This window comes from Spinacia oleracea, chromosome 6, assembly GCF_020520425.1.
Source record: "Spinacia oleracea cultivar Varoflay chromosome 6, BTI_SOV_V1, whole genome shotgun sequence".
Lineage (NCBI taxonomy): Eukaryota > Viridiplantae > Streptophyta > Magnoliopsida > Caryophyllales > Amaranthaceae > Spinacia > Spinacia oleracea.
Genome location: NC_079492.1, coordinates 71,054,143 through 71,079,165, shown reverse-complemented (window position 1 = coordinate 71,079,165; position 25,023 = coordinate 71,054,143). Strand labels below are relative to the sequence as shown.

At 38.6% G+C, this 25,023-nt stretch overlaps 2 long non-coding RNA genes across 2 annotated transcripts; both read right to left on the bottom strand.

The window, feature by feature from the left end:
- Positions 1 to 15,596: 15,596 nt before the first annotated feature.
- LOC110805537 (uncharacterized) lies at positions 15,597 to 24,390 on the bottom strand. Its single transcript, XR_002538036.2, has 3 exons — positions 24,060 to 24,390; positions 15,951 to 16,033; positions 15,597 to 15,839 (listed from the first exon to the last, which is right to left on the bottom strand). It is a non-coding gene; the product is annotated as an uncharacterized lncRNA (long non-coding RNA).
- On the bottom strand, positions 19,708 to 20,201 carry LOC130464040 (uncharacterized). Its single transcript, XR_008924333.1, has 3 exons — positions 20,170 to 20,201; positions 20,011 to 20,092; positions 19,708 to 19,930 (listed from the first exon to the last, which is right to left on the bottom strand). It is a non-coding gene; the product is annotated as an uncharacterized lncRNA (long non-coding RNA).
- Positions 24,391 to 25,023: the final 633 nt, after the last annotated feature.

Here is a 25,023-nt window from a genome sequence, read left to right as displayed (position 1 = left end):
GAGATAATTAATCTCTTATTATAATGAGTCATTTTATTGCTCTTGATGGTCAATGATCTCTTTAGATCTTTAGACTTTCTTTGATGGTTGGTTTTCCAAAACTTATAGTTTCCCTCACTTCTTGATGTGATATATATATATATATATATATATATATATATATATATATATATATATATATATATATATATATATATATATATATATATATATATATATATATATATATATATATATATATATATATATATATATATATATATATATATATATATATATATATATATATATATATATATATATATATATATATATATATATATGTAAAGGCTCTGATAAGAACACTTTACTCGGTAAGAACACTTCTTTCAATAAGAACACTCTCTAGACTGTAGGATGAAATCTAATCCGACCTCCCAAAATCAACATAATAGTACTCCCTCCGTCCCAGATTAGTTGTTACACTAACCTTCACACAAAGTTTTAGGTGGTAAGTGGTTGTATGGTTATCAATTGTTATTTTATTGAAAAAGTAGATGTGATATGAGTTAGTGGGGTATTTTTTTAATTGAATGAGAGAGGGTGTGGGACGAAAAAAATTTAGTAGGAAGAGAGAGATAGTAATAATTGTGGGGGGTCATTCCTAATTTAGAAATGTAACAACTAATCTGGGTCGTATGAAAAAGGAAAGTGTAACAACTAATCTGGGACGGAGGGAGTAATGGAATTTTCGTAGTTTAAGCTGATCACTTATCGGGTTACCCACTTCCTCTCTTCCTCTTTCACGACATTTGTTTTCTCTCTCTAAGAACTCCTCACAACTCCCTCTCTCTCTTCTCTCTTCAATTCGACATGATTTTGGCCTTAATTATCACAAATTTTGTGTGAATTAATCAATAACTCTCCCTAAGTTCGTCCGTCTTCTCAAATTCTTTAAATTGGCTTAGATTCGTGCAATTTTGTGACTACGTTAGCGAGTTCTTCACCAAATTTTCGAAATCGAAATAGATTTCTCAATCAATTGGTCAATCTATTACTCAATTCAAAATCGATTTCTTGATCAATTGTTCAATCGATTGAAATAGATTTCTCAATAGGTGTTCTTCCTAGATATTTTGATCCAGAAGCGTTGGCGGCATCGGCGGAGTCGGAACGAGGGAGGCAGCGAAAGCAAACCAGAAATCCGGCGAAATTGAACTAGAAGTGTTCGCCAGTGTGGTTAGCGAAATCAGTGCTGGTGGCGGTGGTTGTAGTTCGCGAAGCAGATCTGAGAATAAGTGTTGGTGATTCCCCGGTGTTGCTGGTGGCTGCGAATCAGATTTGTGAAGTAGTGCTGGTGATTCGCCAGTGTTATGTGTAGGGGAATACAATTAAACATAATAACATGTGCGGAAACAATCCCCAAAGCCAGGAAACATGTATAAAGCACAGATTAAGCAAACTTACATTCGAAGCGTGTTTTCCACAATAATCTGTCAACGAACATAAACTTAGAACTCCAGTTGTCGTTCCTCTACTTGGTTCACCAACACGATCAGATCCGTCTTGATTATCGTAGCTTAGACAATCGATCAAGAGTTTGTGCTTTTGGGAAGAACAATTCTAATGGAGGCACAGAGAGTTTAGGGTTTCTCTTGCCTTAGGTTAGAATCTGATTTTTTGTATTAGGTTATTGGAAAACGTGTGTTGGAATAATATTATAACCCTTAGGTTATAATATCAACCGGCCAAGGCACATAGGCCATGCGCCAGCCAGCCCCGTCCGTGCAAGCCCACACGCGCACAGCCACACAGGCGCTGGGCCTTGGGCCGCGCTGTGTGCATTGCTGCTGCTGTTCCTCGCGTGCGCGCGCGTGCCAGCCAAGGCTTGGACCTTGCGCGTTGGCTCGCTGCTACGCCCAGTGGGCCTTGCGCGCTTGCGCGCCTTGGCTCGTTGGGCTAGTAGCGTTGCCCCTTTCGTATCCGCGATTAATATATTTCCGATATATTATTTACCGTTTCGTATACGACGAATCACCGTCGTACGATTCGATTTATTCGTTTCTCCTAGCTTACGAATATTCGCGATACGATATACGATTCTGATGCAAGGTCGTATCGTATAATACGTTTTCCAACTAATTCCCGAAAAGCTATTAAATGAATTTCCGATTTATTTAATCCGGTGATCTGTTACGTGTCATTGGTGTGACCTTGTAGGTTCAGTCAAGAGAAGCTGTGAGTTCAATATCCATTAGAACTCACTGATCGGAAGCATTGCTCCAGCTAGCTGTTCCGATCACTTGATCTCACTGAATTAATTATTCACAATTAATCTGAACCTTGGTATTAGACTTAATGCACCTTGGGTGAAGGACATATTTTCTTCAATCTCCCACTTGTCATTCAGACAAGTGTGCATTCACATTCCTTTGTCACTTAGTGTTACTTACTGAACATAAGGTAAGATCCAAGCCATCCTTATTAGGTCTAGAAGTGTTTCTCGGATTACAGAGTTCAACTGTCAAACTTTTGCAGAAGGTTAAGCCTAACCATTCTGAGCACGACCATGCATTTTACAGTATCTAACTCTCCGAGAGGCCTTGTTACACAACAACACCATATCTTATCAAAGACAGGAGGACAATCCATTCTTGCAATCTATGAACACTCACTTTGATTCATAGTACGCCTGATAACTGCTTTTATAGCCTCCTTTTACGGTGCGACGTTTAGCTAACATCAAAGCGAACTAATTCTCAAACGAGCAGAAATAATCGCTCATGTTCTGAGGAACGGTTTCTAATCACCATTAATGAGAACTACCTATGACATGACTTTAATCTCTTAAAGTGTTCTCATGGTCAATCCGATACAAGATCCAATGCAAAAGATTCTAACATCCATTCACTCTAGTTCAAGAAACAGAACTACGGTTTAGGGTTAGAGTCAAGACAGAACGCGTGAACAATTTCGCAGCGTGAGGCTTTGGCTAAGGGTTGGAGTCAATACTCAGAATATGAATTGTGTGTTATGTGTCCTCTTCACGTCGATTTTAGGGGTCTATTTATAGGAAAGAGTGGCGTAGAAAGATAGTTTTTCAGGAATTTGAATACGAAACGGATTAGGAAAAGAATCCGTCCCAGGTATTTTCGGCGCCAAGCTCTGGGCGTCAAAGATTTCGGCGCCCAGGGATGGGCGTTGAAAATAGGGTCTGGCAGAATTCTTTGTCAAATTGGACTCAAGAGTACGGAGTTCATTAAGAGACTTAATCCGAGTTATTTGGTGCGTATCAATTTACGACGGAATGCGTCTGGGCCCTTTACGAACTCTAGGTTCGTTATGAGTTTAATTAATACGTTAACTCTTTTATCGAACTGCGATAGGAATAGAATTCCTTTTACAATTTCTATCTCTTTTAGGATTTATGTTGGAGTGCAACACCTAATTCTGACAGGTTTCTATCTTTTTATTCTTACTACTTTTAGCAACTACCCTTTACGGCAGTTACTATTTTAGCAGGTTTCCATATATAGCAGGTTTCTATAAATAGCAGGCTTCAGGTGAAATGAAAAGGGTGATTGAGATTCGTTATTTTATAGGAGATGCGTTGTCAAGTGGAGATTTATGCTTTCATCATCGAACCTTTCCCTTTCGGGAATGGGGACAAAAGTAGGTGTCTACAGTTAGCCCCCACTTTGACTGAGTCTTTGAGTAAGACGATGGTCAAAGTACTAGACGGAGTGCGTCACACAAGCCATGGTGTATGTGACATGTTTTGCGAGGGTCTCACGAGCCCCCGAGTGATAACATTTGACTTAAGGGTCATCACTTGAAATGTCGACATATCCCTCACGTGTCATTGGGATTTGTCAACTGGCAGGATAGAAACTTCCTCATTTTGTCATTGGAAGGATCTCAAGGTGCGTAGAAACTCCCTCACTTTGTCATTGGGAGTAGCTACAGATGTTTTCGAAATCAAAGCTATAAAGTGTAATTGGGCCTGGCCAAGCCCAATCACGAGGTAAAAATGTTTTTAAAGATTCTTATTTTCAGGGCTAGCTAAACGAGAAAACCCCGTTGTTTTTATGGGACGTAAAACGAAGGAAAATCCAGCACATCGCTCTTTTTTGGAAAAAACGGAAAACCAATCCTTTTAATTCTTGGAAAATGGAAAACCAGAAAAAGTTATCGCTGCAGCGACTAAGGACCTGTGCGGTTAGTGACGCAGACCCCGCCGGCTAAAGATGGCGAGCCTGTCCACTAAGGGTGGACACCCCGTCCGATAGAAGTGGACGAATCTGTTTTGAAGTTTGTTTGCTTTTTTTGAAAATAAGGACCTACGCGGCTTGTGACGTAGACCCCGCCGGCTAAAGATGGCGAGCCTGTCCGCTAAGGGTGGACACCCCGTCCGATAGAAGTGGACGAATCTGTTTTTGAAACTTTGAAAATAAGGACCTACGCGGTTTGTGACGTAGACCCCGCCGGCTAAAGATGGCGAGCCTATTTTGAATTTGAAGACTTTATTTTTTGAAAACTGAGGACCTGCGCGGCTAGTGACGCAGACCCCGCCCGCTGAAGGTGGGCGAGCCCTGTCCGCTAAGGGTGGACGCCCCGCTCGCTGGAGGTGAGCGAACCTGAATTCATCTTTTGATTTGGGATTCGCGTGCCGCGGTCTTGCCAACTGAAGATGGGCAAGTTCCTATTTCTTTGGTTCTTTGTGATTTCTTTTGAGAATTTCTTTTATTCATTCTTGCAAGAGCGAATTCTTTCGAGGGATGCTCGGATTTAGTTGTAACCTGAATGTGGGTTGACAACGTGCTTAGACGGACCATTGTCTTGTGGTCATCATCTTTAATGGTTTTGAGCTAGTCTTTATGGCTCAATCTTGCCACTACCTAGGTCTTTGATTAGGGGACAATGTATAAGTGTCAATGGCGACCTTTGTCTTGAGGTCGTAAACTTGTTTTATTTTTTGAGACATCCAAACACGGCACTTCGTACAGCGTAGTCTGGGAATATTGTTTTAACTTTGCATAATATATATTTTCTTTCGAGCCCCCAAGCATTCGTGCTTAACGGTCATTTCTTGTCAAAGAGGTTCCTTGGGGATACGCATTCTGTAATGTCCTTGATCGTGTTTGGGATTGTGCTCGTAAGTGCGAGCGATCTTTGTAGTGGTGTGCTACCCTTAACAAAGCCGTGAGGTGCGACTTTCAGTAAAGGAATCGGCAATTTTCAAGTCGAATGGATGCGGCAGGGCCCAATAGAAATTAGGGCCTTTTTTGAGCTGGGTTCATTTTCGGCGCCCAGGCCTGGGCGTTGAAATAATTCACGCCCAGGTGGGGCGTTGAAAGTGTTGTTTGGGCTGGTCTTTTGATGACACAGTTGGCCTCTTGTTCATTCGTTTATTTCACTTGGAAGTTCTATGTATTCTCTTGTTTTTATTTTTAGAACGTGATGATTTTCTTGAGAAGCCGTAGCCGATTGGTGGACTACGGTGCTTGTCGCTTTGGGGCGATTATTTTAAGGAACTATTGCTCTTAAGGCGTACAGTTATTGCGATAGTTGGGCGAGTCTATATGGCCCGAGGAACATACCTTGAGGCGTAAGACTTTGACCGCTCTTGTTGTTGCATATTTTTCCTTTTGAACGTGTTCGTGAATGTTCGATACTTAGAATGATGATATGTACGTGCGAACGAGCGTTCATAGAATGGCCGTTGTGTGCGGTTCCATTAATCGGTTTGCTTGAATTGTTTATTTTTTTGAGCAAGGACTGATTTTGAATAGTTTGCTTAGAAGCTTGATAGGGTTCATGCCCATTCATGAACTGGGCTCAAACATCGTGCCCTTTCAATTGTTCAAACATTTGCTTCGAGATTTTTTTATTTTGCTATGGTTGTTTCGTAGCTTGGAGCTCCCAAGTATGCATGTTGGGATGCTTTCCTTTTGGCGTACAATTTTTGTAGGTTCTTTCGAGAAAGATGCCTTGGGGTTCCACTCGTGTAGGTGCGAGTTATCCCTTCCGTGGTAGGTAATATTTTGCTACCTTTAATCCTTAATGTAGAAGTCGTGTGGCTTGTATTTTCAATTTGGCCGATAAGTAGTCTTTGCCTCTTTTACACATGCTCTTGGTCATACCTACATTAGTGCAACATGCCTTACTCTTCTTTTAGACTTGTACCGTGGGACGGTTGAACTTATGGTGCGACGTAGGCTTGTGTGGCCTAATGGCGTGTCTTAGAACATTCCTCCAGGTGTTGGGATATTATTATTTTTTGCATTGGAGTATTTCATCATGCCTCGTTCAGTTGTTCGAACAATTGTAGCACCATCTGTGTGGGTTTTCACGGCTTATTACTTCGTTCGATGCGAGGATTCATAGGTGTTTTTTTCTTATTTTTATATCTGGGCAAAACTTGGCTAGCAGAAAGATTCAGCGCCCAGACTGGGGCGTTAAAGATATCGGCGCCCAGCTCTGGGCGTTGAAAATGATTTCTGGGTATATTTTGACAGTTCTTATCCTTGATTTTTTTCTTTCGCTTTTGCTTTGGAACGAGGTAGACTGTGTAACGGGCGCTTATAGGGCGAGCGTTAGGTGCAGTAGTTTGATCGGAGTTTTGGTGACTCGCGATTTTCAGTTACCCTTGTTAGTGGGGTGACTTTATATATTCTGAGTAGTGCTTAGAATTTGGGAGGGGTTGTAGCCATTCTAAGGTTCGTTTTCCACGATTAAAGCTTAGGATTGTGCCCCTATGATGTATGTATAGCATTAGCGTTGAGAATTTGCGATAAAATCGTCATTTCGAGCATTTTTAGAGTGTTTTTCTCAAGCCCCCAATTGTAGCTACGGGATTGGCTTGGTGCTATAATGCTTTGCATACGTTTTTATGTATGTCTAAGGATTTGCTGGAAGCCAGGGTGCAGGCGTCAAGATATTACTTGTGCCGTGTGGCATATGCTTTGGGCTTTTAGGGCCATCTTTTCCAGAATTGCGGGAATATAAACCATTTTCAAATTGACTTAGATTTACTTGGTGTATGTCTGCACAAAAGGTCAAGGTATACTTAGTTCTTTCCCTAGCTCTTTCATTTCAATTTTTTAGCCCCCAGTTGCTATTATGTCTTCCCATTAATAATGCTTTCAGATTTCGATTTTAGATGCCCGTGTCACATGTCTGAGTAGGGTGAGCCTCGGTTAAGTGCCAAGTTCTATTGACAATGTCTTATTTTTTCCAAAGGGGATTAGCAAGCATTTGAATTACCATGAACGGGTGCCCTGAGTTCGAAGGAACGATGGGGCGATGCCGTAGAACAATCCTCTTTATTGCAAGCTTACTGCCTTTACTACTTGTCGGCGACTATGACTGTGTCTAGGGGTGAAAGAAGGTCTTTAAGCGAACGACTATGTCTAGTGGTGAAAGAAGGTCTTTAAGTGAGTTAGTTCGCTTTAGGGAGGGTCAAGTCGAGTATTTTAGAGGTCATGGACGCTTGCGCTAGCCCCCATTAAATTGAGGCAAAGCGGTCTTTTGAGTCTTGGCTAAGTGCCTAGGAGTGTGAGTGCTCCTTCTGACAAGGGTACTTGTCTTTTATTATTTTTCGATGTGTTCTCATTTTGGCATTTTGACGACTTGGATTCTTTCTTTGACTTAAATTTTTCTTTCGACTTGGATTGCAAGTAATTAAATTTCAATAAGGGACTCTATTTCTTATTCTTGTTATTCTATAGGCTTTAATATTTTAGCGAATTGCTTGGACCGAATCATGGATTGCCTACGTATCCGCCTTAAAAGATTTAATTTGGAATCAGGTCTTGCGTAGTTCTTAGCCTAGAAAATGGTTTCTTAGAATGCCGATTTTAAACAAGTACGTTTTGAGGTGGAAACATATTATTTGAAACGGTGGAATAAGTGAAGTTTATTATTATTTTAATCTGCTGCCTTGCTATAAGCCAAAAATTTGTTTTATATTTTTTTTTTTTTGAGTACATGTATTTTTGGTGGTACGTATACCTGAATACGTGCTGTACCCCTCCAAGTGTTCGTTATTTTTCCGCGCATGTGCAGATAAAATGACGAGCACTTCTGGACAAATTTTAGCAAGCAGAGAGTTTCAACGCCCAGGCTGAGGCGTCAAAGATTTCGGCGCCCAGTTGTGGGCGCTGAAAATTATTTCTGGGCGGATCTTTTTTGGTGCGCTAAATGCTTCTTTTTTCTTTTTAGACTAACTTTAGAGGCGCTTTGCAAAGTTTCTTTTTATTATTTATTATTATTATTATTTTTTTTTTTTTTACGTTAAGCGTAGAATGTACTTTTCATTTGTCTTTTTTTTTTGTGTGACTCAAGACGGTTTGAAAGATGGGTTGAATGAGATAGGGTAATTTGTATAGGTATTGGTCAAGCATAAGGATTACATCTGCTAGGATTCACATTTTACGGCCTCAGGCTAGTGTCATGGGTTTACATCAACCAAGGCCAATGAGTAGCATGGGGACGGCTCAAGGGAATATCAACAGGATGCATTCAAACAAGTTATATGCTCATTATGCTAACGGTGGTGTAATAATGGGTTTGGGCTTTGGAAATAACGGGTATGACGCACGTGTCAATGGCCGTGCGTGGTTTGCGGTTGACAACAAGTTCAAGAACAAGAGTCGAGGTAATGGTTTCTTGGGTTATGGCAATGAGAACATGGATGGGTTAAATGAGCTGAACAGGGACCTCAGAGCGAAGGCGTCTAAGAGCATAAGGGTAGATATCGTAGAATCTTATGATTTGGATTGGTTGACTCAATTCTTTTCCTTCGTTTACTTGGGTAGATTTCGCACTTCGGGAGGTACGGGCTAAGTATTTCGTGGCTCTTTTCGCTCTCCCTTTTCTCTTTCTCTTTTTGCTTGGGATTTCTCCCCAACATAAATCCTTCAATCAATTTTTTGTTTGGGCTAAAAGGTAGATGGTTGTGGTCTTTGAGTCACGAGGCGAGACTGAGTGAGCCTCGTTTGGTAGGCCTATAGTGGACCTTTAATTTTAGTAGGCCTAGGGTGGACCTTTAATTTTAGTTGGCCTAGGGTGGAGCTTTAAATTGTCTTACTTTGCAAGCGTATTTAGTCGTTTCTTAAAATGTGCAAATAGCGTAGATTCAAAATGTTATTTTTACCTTATTGAAATTTAACGAAAGAATTACATCGAAGATAATTTTTTGCTTCTTTTCAGATTCCGGTTTCCGGGATTTAACTGGAAGTTGTGATTTAGACTCAAACTTTCATTAATCTTTCTGATTATAACCCGTGTATGAATACAAGGAGGTGGCCTAGACTCAAAATAATGACATGGCGTAAGCCTATAATACTTGACCAAGCGACTCTCAGACTTAGGCTAATTGGACCATAGCTTTCGTTGGTTGACACTTTAGATTCTAACCCTTGGGTGTTCATTTGTCATGCGCCATTTTGCTTAATTTTGTCAAGGTAGTTAATTGGGGAGATCGAATTTTAATTTTTGCAAGACTAGAATCATTAGTGCGGCTTCTCTCTTAGTGTGTATTGCTTTACCCCAATGGTAGCCTTATGGTATGCCGATTTGGGTATTTTCATGGTTGGTCATGTTGCATTCATGGAAAATCTTTTAGTCCGTACTTAGTAGTATTTCAAGGAGTGAGTGACTCGAGAGGACTATGATAGTCGTGACCCAATGTGATCATAAGCCTTGAGGCCATTAATTCTTGCTAATGGTATTGACACCTTAGGTTCACTTTGGGGGTTGTGCGACTATGGGGGAATGATTTCCAGAATGTGACTGTTTCCATTTTGCAAATACTATAATATATTATTTTTATTGGTGAGAGAGAGTATTGAGACCGTAGATTCTTAGCAAGGGATGACAATTACATATGGGTGCTTATTGATTTAAATGTTAGGAAAGGAGACTCAATATGTTTTAACCTTTTTACTTGCAGAATGACACCAAGCATTAGGACCGATTCTATGGATAAGACAACTAAGACTTAGGATTGAGATTGTACTTTGGCATAGCCTAGTCTAGACTTGGATTTACTTATTTTTCATTTGGACATTATTTTTTTTCTTTGAAAACTTTATTCGAACATTATTTTTTTTTTGAATATTTTGCCCATGTGACATTCAAGGTCATTTAATTAGCTTGCTCGGTTTTGGTGCCGAACATTGTCGTTATAGGAGGCCTAACAACGACACAAAGAGTTACTTATTATTATTTTTAGTCGCTTTTAAAATCGAGTGCCTTTTCATACGCCCTCGCAGCAATTTTCACGAAAAGTTTTTTCTTGCTACGTATTTTCTTCATGCGTGGGCACCGAGGCTGTTGTGCCTGACCAGAAGGCCAAGCAGCAACTTCAGCGCCCAGCGAGGGGCGTGAGAAATTCTGGCGCCCAGCCATGGGCGTTAAAAATGCGTCCCTGGCTGGTTCTCGTTTTCTGTTTGCGTCTACTTTTGTTTATGCGACTTCGATTTTGCGTGCTTGCCTAATAACGTCCTTTACGCGTTGTGCAGCGTTTGTGGGATTCGTTACAGGCCATCCCGAATGTCGCTTTTTTTTGTGGAGATCGTTCGGGTTTGCGGAACACGTATTTTGGTATAACTCTTTGGCCAATTAGTTTATGAATGTTTGGGCAATTTTTAAGATCGTTGGTTTTTCTAGGATAGTTTGTCACATACAATCACATATTTCGCTACACATAACTAACATTCATCATGAGGCGATAATAACATGTCATGTGGTTTATGATAGGCTTCTATGGGTAGTTATTTGCGCCTGGCTTGGTACCGCTTCTATCGTAGATCCAACACATGCCCCGGTCGAGGTAGTGTCTTCAACAGACGAATTTCGCTCAAGAGGCCAACCCGCAAGTGCAAGCCAAAGGGGCATGCAGGCGAGAGGGACCTAATGAGCGAACGATTGGGTTCGGGATAGGTGTACTACCTGCACAAGTACCGAGTGGGCAACATGCGCGGAGTATGCACCCCCCTATTGGCGAAAAAAGGTATCCTTAGTCCCAACTCCGGAGGGAGCCGAGATTCGTTATGCGGTTCTGCCCGTTCACATTAATATGCTGATTTTCAGGTCGTCCCAACTTGATGGGGAAATAAACGCGGGGTAGGATCGTTTCACCCTTCGGCTATTTTGATTACCTACAAGCACGAGTATTTCCTTCACTATCCCCAGTGGAGTCGCAACTGTGAGGGGGTCGAAAAAGCACGGGGCTAATGCGTGACCTCGTCCCTCATGGGTGTGACGATTCTTTTATTCAATCAAGTGTAATTGGATTTCCTGTGAGTATACACCCAATTGACTAGTAATATAGGAGTCGCCATTCAGTTTTTAACAACAATGAGAAAAACTGAAAAAACCCGGTTATCGTGACATAAAGGGAGTGCAATTATGTTTGACCACGACGGCCGTAGGTTCCCTTGTGATCCCTGGTGTGGGGATCTCTCAACATACACCCGCAAGGTAGAGATTGAGGGTTCGGGGGACTGTAACTACCGAGAGGAGTACTTCGCTCGTCGATAACTCCAGAGGCAGGATATCCTTACTAACTCAGCATAAATAATTGAAGGGACATGCGTTAACTATTAAACTAATCTGAGTTGATTTTAGCAATATGCAACATATAATACTAGATCGATCGCGATTATCTGATTTAGATAGCATTAAGGGACCTAGCATGCTAATCCAATTTCCAAAAAATATTATATTTGTTAGGCGTGATAGAACAATCAGTTTTAGTTGGTTTAACAGTTCATAAAAAGGGCGAGGAAAGCAATTAAATCATTGAAAAGGGACACATTACGACGCACCCTTGAGAGGTGCGTCACGGTTCTCAGAAAACTAACCACTTTGACTTTGCTATTTGTCCTTTTTATTTAACGAATCTCAAATTATGGGACAGGATACGTTCTGTTCGATTTATGGATCGATTGCGACAGAACGCGTGAACAATTTCGCAGCGTGAGGCTTAGGCTAAGGGTTGGAGTCAATACTCAGAATATGAATTGTGTGTTATGTGTCCTCTTCACGTCGGTTTTAGGGGTCTATTTATAGGAAAGAGTGGCGTAGAAAGATAGTTTTTCAGGAATTTGAATACGAAACGGATTAGGAAAAGAATCCGTCCCAGGTATTTTCGGCGCCCAGCTCTGGGCGTCAAAGATTTCGGCGCCCAGGGCTGGGCGTTGAAAATAGGGTCTGGCAGAATTCTTTGTCAGATTGGACTCTAGAGTACGGAGTTCATTAAGAGACTTAATCCGAGTTATTTGGTGCGTATCAATTTACGACGGAATGCGTCTGGGCCCTTTACGAACTCTAGGTTCGTTATGAGTTTAATTAATACGTTAACTCTTTTATCGAACTGCGATAGGAATAGAATTCCTTTTACAATTTCTATCTCTTTTAGGATTTATGTTGGAGTGCAACACCTAATTCTGACAGGTTTCTATCTTTTTATTCTTACTACTTTTAGCAACTACCCTTTACGGCAGTTACTATTTTTAGCAGGTTTCCATAAATAGAAGGTTTCTATAAATAGCAGGCTTCGGGTGAAATGAAAAGGGTGATTGAGATTCGTTATTTTATAGGAGATGCGTTGTCATGTGGAGATTTATGCTTTCATCATCGAACCTTTCCCTTTCGGGAATGGGGACAAAAGTAGGTGTCTACAGCAGGCATCAAGGAGTTGGAATAAACGATTTGATGAAGCAGTCAATAAGTTTGGCTTCATCAAGAATCAGGATGAATCTTGTGTATACAAGAAGGTCAGTGGGAGTAAAATTGCATTCCTAGTCTTGTATGTAGATGACATACTACTTATTGGAAACAACATTCCTATATTGGAGTCTGTAAAGACTTGGCTTGGAAAGTGTTTCTCAATGAAGGACTTAGGAGAGGCACAATACATATTAGGCATCAAGATCTATAGGGATAGATCTAAGAGGATGATTGGACTAAGCCAGAGCACTTACATTGACAAAGTGCTAGCTAGGTTCAATATTATGGAAGCCAAGAGAGGCTATCTACTCATGACACATGGCACATATCTAAGCAAGACTCAGTGTCCCAAGACATCTGATGAGCGTAGAAAGATGAGTGGAATTCCATACGCTTCGGCTATTGGATCCATCATGTATGCTATGATTTTTACAAGGCCGGATGTTTCATTCACACTCAGTGCAACGAGCAGGTACCAGTCAGAACCAGGTGAGGCGCATTGGACTGCTTCCAAGAATATCCTAAAGTACCTGAAAAGGACTAAGGATCAGTTTCTGGTCTTTGGTGGTACAAGTGAGTTGATTTTTAAGGGCTATACGGACGCAAGCTTTCAAACCGATAGAGATGATTTCAGATCACAGTCTGGGTTTGTGTTCTGCCTTAATGGGCCGGGAGAGAAGTGAGCTGGAAAAGTGCAAAGCAAAGCACTAATGCGGATTCTACAACTGAAGCCGAGTACATTGCTGCCTCAGAAGCAGCAAAGGAAGCTGTTTAGATTCGAAAGTTCATCGAAGAACTTGGGGTTGTCCCCTTCATTAAAGGACCAATGGCTTTGTATTGCTACAATAGCGGAGCCATTGCCCAAGCAAAGGAGCCTAGGAGCCACCAGAAGTCCAAGCACGTACTGCGGCGATTTCATATACTTCAAGAAATCGTTGAAAGGAAAGAAATCGAGATTTGCAAGGTTGGAACTAACGACAACGTCGCGGATCCATTGACTATACCGTTGCCACAAGCGAAGCACAACGCACATGTAGCAACCATGGGAATCAAGCATACTGGAGAATCACTACAAGAAAATTTACATATGGAGGCAACACACAATTGTCTCCAAAAACAGGGATGTAGCCTCTAATGGCTTTCTGAAGCAAAAATGTGGATGCCTCTAATAAGTCCGTCGCTAATTAGTGATTGCCTCTAAAGGTCCCTTTTTGAGGCAATATAACACGTTGCTTCTAAAAGGACATACATTTAGAGGCAATGATACATCTTTGCCTCAAAATATATTTAGAGGCAATATAAAAATTGCTTCTAAAACTCGTATACATTTAGGGGCAACCATATAACTTTGCCTAAAAATATAATTAGAGGCAATATAAAGTTGCCTTTAAATGCCAAACATATTTAGCGACAACGATATATCTTTGCCTTAAAATATAATTAGAGGCTATATAAGAATTGCTTCTAAAAGTCGCATATCTTTAGGGGCAACCATTAATTTTGCCTCATAATATAATTAGAGGCAATATAAAAAATTTCCTCCAAAAGGCACATACATTTAGAGGCAACCACGTAATTTACCTCAAAATATAATTAGAAGCAATATGAAAAATTGCCTCTAAAGTCACATATGTTTAGGGGCAACCATATAATTTTGCCTCGAAATTTAATTAGAGGCAATATCTTATATTTTTTTAAAAAATAGGATATTTTGATACAATTTGAGACTTAGGTTTTTAGAGGCACCAGAAATAATATAGCGTATTGTTTCATACATTTCCAAGCACGATCACCTATAAGCTAATAATTTGGTAAATAAGTAAAATTATTAACCAAAAGCGAACCAAATATTTGTACAACCTCAACCAAATAAAACACCATATACCTTGCAACAACCTGCAAGCCTAAAACTACATAAAACTAAGCTAGCCAACCAATCTAGAAAACCAGTACAAAAAAAAACCACAAAGAAACAAAAACTACCAAATTCAAACCAAGTCGGTCAAAAATAGCATTGTACAAACTAACCACACACATGCTACATGTAACTCTTCTTCATATCTGCAGCCACCTTCAACCTTCAAGAAAAACAACACTGTGTAGAGTATACTGCAGATCACCCATCAATAGGACAACAAGACTGGGAACAACATAAGAGCATCGAGAGCAGCACAACACACTGCAAGATCAGAGACACTAAGTCAATCAACCGCCATTTTGTTTATGAAATATTCCGCTAGGTGTTCTTCGAGAGTGCTGGTGTCAAACAAAGTTCTTGGCCTTGCTCATCCACTTACTCATAGAACGCCTGCAATTTTACATTTAGACAAAATCAGGACGGTCTTAATGCTTAAAATTCAGTAGTCTAGTACAAACTATGCAAGTTCTACACAAACTAACATGATCTAATGCATAACAAACTTGTCAATTTTTCATACTTAAGTTGGAAACTTTCATCAGGTAGGGTTGGAGAACTATAAGTCTTTACTAATGGAAACTTAAAACAATCAGGAAAATTTCAACAGGTTCACTTCGCTTTAATTGTTACCGGAAAAGGTTCATGGAAATTTGGATGCAAATTAATGGCTTAGTAGGGTTTGAGAACTATGAGTCTTATTTTTGTAAACTGAAAAGTTCCGCAAGTTACAATTTATGTAATCTATATGAAACAACTAGTACAGGACAGTCTACTAAACTGCACACAATAACTCAGCATATTACAACTAATATACAGGGAATAACAACTCGCATTAGATTATCGATCTCATCCCTTTCTTAGAGGTTATGTATTTATCTCATAACTACTGACTATTTCTGCAGCATCACCCCATAAAGTGCTTGTATTTACCCCCACACCCCCCCCTTCCCACAAGTATATATCCAAAATTAAAACTTACCTCTTTTACGTCAACCCAATCTTGTCCATGATTAACTGAAGCTTCTGTTCTCTAACTCATGACCAATCTACTTCACCTTAAAAAGCATGTACTAGTCTTAACCAAAACTAATTAGAACCAAACTAGTGAGGTTTCCATACCTTAATGCAACCGATCTAATGCCTCTTGAGGCATATCATCAACCTTTCCTGGTTGCGCACTTCTCGCTTCTTATACTTTGGTGCTCTACTTGGACCACAAAAAGAACATGAACACAAATGAACAAAAATAAAATAAGTCATGTTGTATATGATTAACTTTCAGAACTCTAGGGCGCTAGAATACCACTAAATCTACCTTCTCTTTTTTCTTAGGTTGTTGAGTGGTAGATTCTAGTTGCAATAATGACGTTTGAGTATCTGGATTGATTGTTCTTGCTCCTGCAATATCAGAAAAAAAAACTTAGAAATTAGTTTTCTAAATGCCTACATTCTTAGAACAAAACTAGAATCTTGACGCTAAGAACACTAGTGGAAAAAATACCTGTTGCGGGGGGCATTTTGGGCTTATTGAGGCGAACATGGCCCGCTTCGACAGACGTGGCTTTAACAGCTCACTTAGCTGTTGAGGCGGGCTTTGTTCGCCTTAACAGGTCATCTGTTGTGGGGGGCTTTCAAAAGCCCGCCTCAACAACCCAAAACCAAAGGGAAAAATAAGAACCTGTTGTGGGGGGCATTAACAAAAGCCCGCCTCAACATACACCTCTGTTGAGGCTCACTTCCTAAATGCCCCCCACAACAGATGTTGTTGAGGCGTACATTAAAAGCCCCCTTCAACAACATTAATATTTTTTTTACCAAATTCTTTTAAAATATAAAATAGGTTGCAATAACCAAATCTATATATATACACCATTGATTTTTGAAACCTGTACACCAATCAACACCAGAATAGCAAAGGTATGAATCTGCTTATTTTTTATTAATTAAATTAACTTCATTTATATTAACCCAATAGAGAAAAGCGTATAGTACGTACGTTTACAATTTTTAAACACCTAGCTAGCTAGTCTAACAAATTAAAACTAATATTAACAAATAAAGACAAAAGGCTAGAGAGCTAGTCTAACAAATTTCTCTAATCCGGCCACTTAATTAGCTCCCTTTAGATCATGCATTACAAACCTTAATTAAGGTCGTGTTGACTTTCTTCCAATCGACTCGATCCCTGCAAGATGGAAGGAAAATATATGAGTACCAAAGTTTACACTCACGATATTATCTTTACATTCCATTGAAGCATAAAAAGATATAGTTGCAGACTATAGAGATAATTAAGTAGTTGAAAACCATGCAGCTAAACATGTACTTCTAATTGCTTTGTGAGCATTAAAGTGTCCACGAAAGCTGATGCCTATCAAACCATGATTAGTTGGTAGAACAGCTCTAATTTAGACAGATCTAATGCATATTAATCATGTAATAAGAATCAAATGAGTCCTTAGGTTCTTTAGTTAAAAGTTGGGATCGCAAATGTTATTTTAACTCTAAATATGGCCTATAACGACTCAACGAGCCTTAGAATGTGCACACGTAGATTGGAATGAGTTTTAAAAAATTAAAAATATGCATATTACTCATGTAATAAGAATCAAATGAGTCCTTAGGTTCTTTAGTTCAAATTTGGGAGGCGGAAATGTCATCTTAGCTCTAAACATGACCTATAACGACCTAACTAATGAGCCTTAAATGTGCCTAAATAGATTCTAATGAGTTTTAGAAAGTTAAAACTATGTATATTAGTCATGTAATAAGAATCAAATGAGTCCTTAGGTTCTTTAGTTCAAAGTTGGGAGCGGAAATGTCATTTTAGCTCTAAACATGACCTATAACGACCTAATGAGCCTTAAATGTGCTTAAATAGATTCGAATGAGTTTTATAAAGTTAAAAATATGCATATTAATCATGTAATAAGAATCAAATGAGTCCTTAGGTTCTTTAGTTCAAAGTTGGGAGCGGAAATGTCATTTTAGCTCTAAATATGACCTATAACGACCTAATGAGCCTTAAATATGCATAAATAGATTCGAATGAGTTTTATAAAGTTAAAAATATGCATATTAGTCATGTAATAAGAATCAAATGAGTCCTTAGGTTCTTTAGTTCAAAGTTGGGAGGCGGAAATGTCATTTTAGCTCTAAACAAGACCTATAACGACCTAACTAATGAGCCTTGAATGTGCCTAAATAGATTCGAATGAGTTTTTGAAAGTTAAAACTATGTATATTAGTCATGTAATAAGAATCAAATGAGTCCTTAGGTTCTTTAGTTCAAAGTTGGGAGCGGAAATGTCATTTTAGCTCTAAACATGACCTATAACGACCTAATGAGCCTTAAATGTGCATAAATTGATTCGAATGAGTTTATAAAGTTAAAAATATGCATATTAATCATGTAATAAGAATCAAATGAGTCCTTAGGTTCTTTAGTTCAAAGTTGGGAGCGGAAATGTCATTTTAGCTCTAAATATGACCTATAACGACCTAATGAGCCTTAAATATGCATAAATAGATTCGAATGAGTTTTATAAAGTTAAAAATATGCATATTTATCATGTAATAAGAATCAAATGAGTCCTTAGGTTCTTTAGTTCAAAGTTGGGAGCGGAAATGTCATTTTAGCTCTAAATATGACCTATAACGACCCAATGAGCCTTAAATGTGCATACGTAGATTGGAATGAGTTTTAGAAAGTTAAAACTATGCATATTAATCATGCAATAAGAATCAAATGAGTCCTTAGGTTCTTTAGTTCAAAGTTGGGAGCGGAAATGTTATTTTAGCTCTAAATATGACCTATAACGACCCAATGAGCCTTAATTGTGCATACGTAGATTGGAATGAGTTTTAGAAAGTGAAAAGTAGAGGTGAAATTTGACTCAAGTAAAAGTAGTGTTTCTCGGATGATGGAGAAGATCTTGTTAATAAATTTGGAGGGGGGGCTTGAACCTTAAAAGATGATCAGTTTTTCATTAAAGAAAGGTTTTAACTGCTGCTAGGTCTTTTTCAGAGAGAGGAATGGAGAAGAATTGTGTGTAATAACCAGGCTTCTATTGAGAACTTATTCGTCACTTGATCCCTGATGCATCAGAGATTGCTAACAGCTTACAAGCTAATTAGTTGGAATGTGGATTGCGATCCTTTTGGTTCTTTGTATGGATCTAGGGATGAAAGTTTACACATTCATAATTCTTTGCCCTTTTGGCTCTAGAATGTGGTTTTCTATACTGCAGATGACTGAATTTCCTGGACCTATACGGACCAGTGACTACTGAAATTGGGGGAGGAGGTCAAGATTTCTAGAAAAAGAAATACAAATAAAAACACCACTTATTATAAACTTTATGGTATGCTATTTTCTAAATTCATTTATGGGATCTGTCTGAGCATGCATGAATGGCAGTTTTCTGCTCAGTGGAAGAATTGGCATGCTATTCATACACATTGTAGTCAGATTTCAGAACAGCTTCTAGGTGCTCAGTAGAACAGATGCAGGCTCTGAGTAACCTATGCATATTTTGTAGTTTGTGGACTATTTGTTGTCATTTTAGTTCAGCTTGTATTCCTCTTGTATATGAAGAGTCTCTTACACAAGCCCTCTTAGCAGTGTAATTGACAAACTGAAGCCAGGTTGTTGTACGCCTGGAGTATGCAGGGGATTTGATTCCACTGTTAACTTCAGTTCCCAAAAAAACATAGCATATAGTAAAAGGTGTGACAATGTCATGTATAAAAAATCAAATACGACTACACCTAGCATTTTCCTTTCATGCAAGACCAGCATATTAGTATTCAGTAGCAAGACCAGCAGATCAGTATTCACAGCAGTATTCACAGCAGCAGCAAGACCAGCATATTAGTATTCAAAGCAATAAATTAGCAAATCCAGCAGACTTGTAATTATGGAAAAAATTAAAGAACTTTACCAAATCCATGAAGATATAAACGCTTCCATCTTTGTGTCTAAACAACCTAAGTAAATAAATACTCGGTTGTAAAAAACTTAGCCCATAGCTCACGAACCACATCTATTTCCTCATCGGTATAAAGCGCATTTCTTGGAGTGTAAGCCTGAAATAAGTAACATGATAAGTAATGCTACTTGTAAATTAAGAATTCTACTACGTACAAGTACTAGTATTAGTAGTTCAACTAACATATGGTAAAAGAACGAACATTATCTAACCGCTCATCAGAGTTATGGTGTAACGTGACTATTTCATGCATGAACTTCATAATGTAATAGCCACACTCGCGGGCACCGACTTGTTGAGCACACTGATTTGGAAACAAATCATAAATTATATATCCAAGTAGTTACCCAAAAAAAAAGTAAAGCTAATTAGTAAGCATGATACCTTTACAGGGAAGCCTTTCAACCCCTGCGTAGTCGCTCTATTCGGACAAATCCCATCATTAAATTTGTACAGTTGGTATGCCCTGAAAGTTGAGTAAAACTTCATGAATCGGATTCGGCACGAAAAGAAATAACTTAAAAAGAAATGAAAGTAACTTACAAACACAAGATTCCATATTTTGACAGTATGCTGCACAAAAGTAATCATTGTTACACATGTTGAAAACTAATTGTTCAATTAAAAAAAACTAAGATTTGGTTTTAAGTCCAAACCTTGGTCTGATGGCTGATTCCTCTATTGCAAAATGAGGAATAGATGGATATAAGGAAGACAGGGTTGAATAGCTTGGTCTGAAGTTCTCGAAGAAGCATAAAACAGAACAGCTACATAGTCCTGATTGAGGCTGTACACCAAATGCAGCGCTTTTTGCAATGATGCTTCATCTACCTTGAAAATTAGAAGTAAGCAAACGCTATTAGATTTAGTTGAAAAGTAACAGAAAGGAAAAAGCTCCACATAAAATAACATAGCTATAGAAGCTCCTAATTTGGTTATCAAAGTCCTTTCTTACGTTAAGTATCAAACCACAGTTTGTTTCCATGCAACAGGATGGATAACTGAATGAGCCCCTATGCATGCAACTATGCAAGGGTTAAGCTACAAGCACCTTGCACTACTCATACTCAGCCATATTCAAAAGCCTTGTAAGTAGAACTAGTTAATATGAGACTGGTCCTCGGCAAAGCAAGAGGCACGGAGGTTGGCTGCGGACTGTGCGTACATTTTCAAATTTTGACAGGTGCTCGACGACCTGGCTTGATTAAATTTTTAACCAGGAAACAAAAAAAGACTAAAAAAATCTCTAGGGGGGCAGACTAGTTTTTTTTCACACCGTTAACATAATACTTGCAATAAAGAAGTGTTTACAATCTGCGTTATTATCAGATACTGTAGCAGGCTATATCAGGTACACCAGTTGGTTGCATCAGGTACACCAGCTGGTTGAGCTGCTGCGAGCCCAAACCACAGACCGATAAATCCAACCTTGACCAAAAATGCCATAACAACTAGTACAGGCAATGCAACCAAGTAGAAGGTGACAAAGTTTATTGTTGCACCTATTTTAGTCCTTGTTGAACCTGTCAAAGCCCCACAGGCAGCTGTCTATGGACAGTTTCCGATCTCACAAAACCCCAGAATAGGAACTCAACAACAGCAAGAGCAATATTGTAGCAGAATAAAAATGGAACTAAAAGAACTTGAAAATCAAAGTAGCAGCAACAATAGTCTCCACTGTCATACATCAGAATATTGTAGATATATCACAAGCGTGTACAAAAAACATCACAATATACTATAGTGAATACATCAAGCTATGGTAAGTTTAGAGCCTATAAAGCTACAATCCAATACCAACGATTAGTTTACATCATTAATAAACTATCAATATTACAATGAACACATGAGTATATTTTATGCAGACATATTTTCAACAGGTTCATATCGATTCGCTCCACTTAAAAGTTCAAACACTTCAATTCATATGCATACTTTGGATCGAGCTACTCACATAGCTTACATAAACCATCACCAAAAAAGAGGCCTTCATCATTTAGACACAAAACCCATATCACTAACTTCTATTTTGTAACTGAACTAGAAAAATTTAACCTAACTTCTATTTTGTAACTGAACTAGAAAAACCACAAATATCAAACCCTAATTTGTAAATTCATCCAATATTGAAACATTAGTCTAAATTCTCTGCATAATCAACTCATTATGCTCAACTAATTGAAGAGAAACTGAATTTTAAGACCAACCAAAACAAGAATCAATTATAAACTAACCTTGATATATTGCGTCACTGTGTGAAACAGAGTCAACCGAGATAGGGAAGACGACGGTCGGCGGCGACTGTTATGGAAGAGGAGGCAAGGAAGGTGGTGGTGATGGTGGTGGAGCCGCACGGTGAGGAGCGGTGAGGAGCGGCGACTGTTCTTGCTTTGTTCGAATAGAGATTTGGGGATTAATTGCCCAGTTCATGTTATCTGTTTGGCGGTGAGAGAGGGGTGTTTTAATTGATTTAAATTTTGTGAATATCTATTGAAGCGAACAACACGAAGCCCGCCCCTTTAGAATACCACCTATTGAGGCGGGCTAACTAAAGCCCCCTTCAACAGGATCTGTAGAAGCGAACCTAACAAAGGCCCGCCCCAACCACATGCTTAAACTTTTGACCCGCGTTGACTAAGGGGTTATTGAGGCTCACTTATATATGCCCCCCTCAACAAGGGGGCTACAACAGGGGTTTTTTCCACTAGTGGAAAGGGATGTAATACATGTAGCTACCTTAGGGAAAATTGCTTGAGTTCCATAGATCAACTCTTGAAAACAAAGGAAGAAGACAAATAAATTAGGAATTTATGTATTGATAACTACAAATACACCCCTGCCCGACGCAAACAGCAATTCTAAAATAATTAGTGCATAATCATAAATAATGGGAACCTCCATTTCGCATTCTCGATCATACTATACAACAGTATTCCTAGCTACACTGTGCAAATCACTTCACCGACTAATGCCTCATACAACGCCATTAAAAGCAACATTTATCATTCCTGTGAGGCTGTGATTACACATTGTACAAAATTGTGTTGGCAACACAAAAATCACAAACATCGTTGTAGCTTCATTATCTAATTTCATCCTCAAAAATAAAAAGTGCAATTTCTATATAGCATTACTCAAGAAAACACATAATTTTCTCATCATAATAAATACTCAACTTAATAAGCACTAACAAAAGAATTAAAGCATGGAAATGTAACATCCTTTCTAATGCTTCTTCACGTCTTCGTTATCTATAACCTGCAAAAGCCTGCAAACTAATCAGAACCAGAACACTTAGGTCAGGCTAAAGCTCCCAGTCCCAGATACGTATCATGTATCATGTATATGTATGATATCACAATAAGAAACCACCTCATGTTCGAAAAGAGACAGCCAAATCTAGTTTACTTGTTCCAATCATATACATTGTCAGGCGATGGAAGTTTAAAACTTTTAAACCAATTCAACGCCTCCTGTTGATACTGAGCTCAGTTGCAGCGTTCTACCATTACCAGGTGCAAGAAAAAAATGCGCCAAGTAGAGAGAGAGAAGGAGGGCATTGTTCTACATAGATTCTGCTCTACTAAAGGTTCAGTAAAATACTACAAAAGCAAGAACAAATACAAACAAAAGGTCTAGGACAGGAGCAGAATGCATCGAAGGCTTCGACGATGGCTTGTGTTCCAAACTAAGCAACTGTCTACATGGGAAGATGTAGATCAATCATGGCGATACTGAACCTGTTTGTAATGTAAGAGAAAATAAACATCTCCAAAGTTCTCTGACACAACACATTAATTGCTGCCAACCAAGAACGACAATGTAGCAATAACCATAACTTCTTTAACACAGAAAACTAATATCCTCAAAGCATCAACCTTAAGTAGAATTATATAATGAAATGTACCTATTGGATTCTAGAAACAGTTCATATCTTGTACAACATGATTACACTCCAAAACAATCTCCAAATTTGGTTCATAGTTCCTGTTAGATCCTAGGAAAGATCAAGGAGTTCTATCTGTGAAGCAAAATAAGTCCATGATCACCTTATGTAGGTGATCATAGGCAGAAACTTCTTAGCCATGATCACCTTCTTAGCTATTGCACCCAAAATGTATTCAAAGATAATAGTTAACCTTATGTGTCGTTATTGCAGAATAATAAATAAGAATTAGATTGTTGCCACTACCACTCTTTTCCCCATCTTGTACTCAAGCAGTAAAGTGAATATGCAAGTTAAAGCATATGCTATAGAATTAGATTTTTGTGATTCAAGAGTTTAACTACAAGATCAAAAACACAACATCAGCTAATGGAACCAAAAGGCTAAATGTTAAATTAATCTAAAGTTACACTAATTATATGAACTCTAAAGCATCCCCTTGTCTAATTCAAAAGGAAAAAATCACAATAAGAAAATGGAAATATACCAACTAAATGCGTCGATTCCTTCCCTAATGCGCTTAATCAAGGTAACTCCAATTCACACTTGTGCTTGCTGGTTTTCTCATCTATGGTTTCTACCATGACCTCAAACTGAATCGGGAACCAGACAAATCTAGCAACGAAGGCAATTTCAAGGCTAATAGCTTCTTCATCCATGGACATTCCACCACATTTTGGTGTGAGAGAGAGATGAGTTTGAGAATCGCAAAAGGAGGCGATTTGAATTTAAGAATTGCAAAAGGAGGCGAGTTGAATTTGGGGGTTTTAGGTTGGAGTTGAATTTTAGGTTGCAGGATATTGAAATTTGAAGCTAGATTCAAAAATTGAAAGTTGCGCCGCTGCAATTTCTTATTCAAAAGGTCTTGTGCGCACAAGGTGTACAATAAATTTATTGTACACCAAGATAACTTTAACCCTTTTTTTGTAACTTTAACCTAATATTTTAAAGGGTTAAATGATTAATTTTATACATTATTAGTTATTTTGAAGAAATAAGTTTTACTAAAATGAAAAAACTTATCACTGAAAAATAGATAACTTTTACCTATATAAGAATTTGTGTTTCTTATTTTTGTCTTGAGGAAACTACAATTTCCTATTACACCGTATTATTGTTAGACTAGGATTTTCATCGCTCTTTATATTTCGATTTTTTGGGTTTTACTACCTAAAAATTTTAAAACTTTTGTTTTTCCATCCACGAATCTCAAATTTTTATTTTACCATCTAAAAAATTTTAAAAAAGAAAAAACATACCGTCCTTAACAACAAATTTAACGGAATCGTTATTAGGCACAATTCAACGGCTAGTATAGCATTTCCTTGCATGATGTATAAATTATAATATGAGTTAGTAATTTGATTAATTTGGAGATTTAAAGTGCAAAATGGGTGGTGGGGATTGAAGAGGAATAAGGGAAAATATGAAAATTGAATGAGAAAGAGGAG